The 3,253-nt window shown below is 33.2% G+C and overlaps 1 long non-coding RNA gene across 1 annotated transcript; it reads left to right on the forward strand.

Annotated features, from left to right (window-relative positions):
• Positions 1-1,174: 1,174 nt before the first annotated feature.
• On the forward strand, positions 1,175-2,311 carry LOC117241418. The gene is made up of 3 exons (XR_004494983.1): positions 1,175-1,307; positions 1,615-1,682; positions 2,052-2,311. It is a non-coding gene; the product is annotated as an uncharacterized LOC117241418 (long non-coding RNA).
• Positions 2,312-3,253: the final 942 nt, after the last annotated feature.

The following is a 3,253-nucleotide window of genomic DNA, read 5'->3' on the forward strand; positions in this document are numbered from 1 at the left end:
GAAGATCAGAAATTGAAGAAAATATCAGGCTGGCTTTTGACACTAATCTCACCAGGCCCGGTCAAATAACTGGTTTTAAAAGTTGAGAAATCAATTAATCGGAGAATATAAAAATTCACGTAAAGCCAAATGAACAAAAGATATAACGATAAATGTACAATTTTAAATTAGATATTTAAACCAGTCATTTGACTAGGGGTGGTGAGGTTAGTGTTAATTAAATAGTTTAGTAGTCGTTGAGCGACATTTTGAACATTCATTCGTATAATAATTAGCAAAATAACTTTTCTTCGTTGATTCCTCCACCATAATTAATTTCCATTATTTATATCCTTCATTACACATTTCTTAATTCCCCGTTCATTCAGGATATTTCTAAGAATAAAAATCATTAGATCGGTCAAAACTTCAGGTACTACGTCGTGATAATAAAAATGATATAGAGAAAATATCTATGGACTTCAAATTTTCAACCGTGAAAAAATTATTCTCTTACTACATTTTGGACTTAAAAATAAATATCGTTCCACTTTTATTATTTTTATATTAGTATTAAAAGCGAATACGCACTCAAAAAGCGCTTAAGACTTCATCTGCATACTGTGTCATTGCGGAATAGTAATTTTAAGTAATTTTTCACTTTCTCCATGCTGTTGTTTCAATCTTGCTTTGTTTAACGAAATTAAGATTATAAAGTAAGGTAACTAAAGTAATACGTTAGACAAATGTGTCTGTGATGTTGCCAGTAGGGCTACGAATTATTGTACGATATTTGTAAATATCGACGTAGAGAAAGAATTGTGCTGCGCAATTCGAAAGATTCCTGCTGCGTAATTCGAAAGAAAGTGCTTCGGAGAATAGGAATGTTTTTGTTGATGTATACATTTCTTTGTCTAGATCGTTAACTGCGTAGCTGCTTGTGCCACCGGCTCTTGTGTCCCCCTTCCCCCCTCCCTCACACTTTGTAAGTTACTCGGCGAAACTAACGCACAAGGAGTCATTTAGTCGTCTCATTTCGTACCGATAACGTCGATAGCGTTGCGTCAGGTTTGTAACGTATTATAACCTATTGGTGGCGTCGGTTCTTTTATTACTCTAATAATTTAATCCAATTAAATAATCACGCGCGAAAATAATAAAATTTTATCACATAATTTTGTACGCGACGTTAGAGTTCTTGTTCGCCGATTATAATTTTAACGCTCACGGTAATGTGATCCTATTTCATATTCTTTTGAATATTCTTTTTCGGTATTAGAGTCAGTGCATCTCTCAAGAGGACAAAGCTTCTGCAGGAGCTCAAGAATGTAAGTAGTTTTAAATATTGTATTTCAGTTTGTTCTCGTATACAATAAATTTATTATACAATAAAAATGATTGATAATTTAGAAAACTGTAAATGCCCTCTTTAATTGAAATAAAGTCTTAAAATCTTAACATTAAAGTACAATAAAACTGGCTGATACGCATCAAAAATCACTGAATATGTTGTTCTCAAACCTTTATATTAGAGTTCCAATTTACATATTTATTAGAGTTTAGTCTTTATTGTTGCTAAAGTTTCACGTTTGTTATTATGTGTTACCGATTTTAATATCTTATGTTTTGTTATAGACATATCACTACTTCAACTTCGTCATCTTCTTCAGGAGTGTTCTAACAGTGGCACAAAAGCCAAGTATGTAAGTATTTTACATACTTACTTTCAGTTATGTCTATTCTGTATATTTTTCTTTGATCACTATCAATGCAGAAATACAATTTGACTGAAAATTTAGGAGGATAGCATTTTCTGAGGTTATTTTTTCGTTAAAATAAAATAAGAGTTAAAGTCTTAATACCGCATTATAAAACAAATGACTAACATACTACAGATTATTTTAGATTTTACACATTCATATTAGAGTCTCAGTTTTTATACTTATCAAATTTTATTAGAATTTCAATCTTTATTATTGCTACAGTTACTAAAGTTAATAAACCTTCATTTTTCACTATCTCCAACTTTTCAAATAGTCAGCGATCACTCATCCTGTTTTGTTTCGTAACAGATTTTTCGCAGTCTGCATTTCTCTTATTAGCCTTTCAACGGTTCCTGTCTGATGTTAGTCTCCCGGATGAAATTCGCTGGGATAGCGCAGCATCCACGGTAACGTTCTCTGTTTGTCTGCTTCGAACGGTGAGGCGCATGCATTTCTGTTCTTCTGGTCACTCAATTATGCCGTAGGATAAAAGACCCGAATCGGCACGGGTGACTGGTTGTATTACGTAGAATTCTTTGCGAGCATAGTGAACGCGGGTATCTTTTATACCCGTGAGTAGTAACGCTCTTTTCTTCAAATTTATTAGTTTAAGATAGGTCTTCTTGCACAGCGCGATGATAATAATTAGTTTTTTAATAATTAAGTTAAACATATACACTTGAGAATATATTCGCGTTATTTATAAATATGCATGTTAATATTCCGTATGAATATTTGCAAATGGCAAATATCTACACCAATATACTTGATCTTTAGCAATGAATTAATCGTGACAATATTAACCCCTTAACCTACAACTACGGGCATAGCCCGTAGTGCGATGATCGAACCAACCGTAAATATTACGGGCATAGCCCGTAGTACGATGATCGGAACAAACGTAAATATTACGGGCATTCTCAGACATAAATCGTAGGTTAAGGGAATAAGTCGCGTTCGTTTATTTTACTTCTCCTAGAATTTAAAATATCAGTTAATCAAAGCAATAATTTTGAACACTGCTTCTGCATTTTCGATTATGTGCTTTGATAAAGAGATTATCTGAGATTATTTCTTTCTTAGTAATATATTTAGAGTCAGTTATTCCATTTGATCGAGTCTCAGTCTTTTTCGCTACCTTTTCTGCAATATTAAAATTTTGTTCTGGTTTATTAAATTAATACAGTAGTGTTACTTAGTTACTATTAAATTAATAAAGTAGAGTTAATCAGAATCGAAGTAGTAAAATACAAAATGAAAGAGCGTTAGTCCGTTAAATAAAAATTACACAAACTAATCATCTTCTCAGATCAGGATATTCAAGTTTAATCAGTGGAGGTGGACCTGTGGTCGGGTAGACGCGTTTTCGAGTAACCAATCTATTTCAGAGAATTTCATTCGAATAATCGTCGGTAGAACTGGCGCGAATGAAACATGTCATCGTCTCTGCCTTTGCCCGTCGATTTTTCGAATTTCGTGATCGTGATCGCGAGTGGTTTTCGAAACGAACG

Source organism: Bombus vosnesenskii, unplaced genomic scaffold (genome assembly GCF_011952255.1).
Source record: "Bombus vosnesenskii isolate JDL3184/JDL3185 unplaced genomic scaffold, Bvos_JDL3184-5_v1.1 scf7180000015828, whole genome shotgun sequence".
Lineage (NCBI taxonomy): Eukaryota > Metazoa > Arthropoda > Insecta > Hymenoptera > Apidae > Bombus > Bombus vosnesenskii.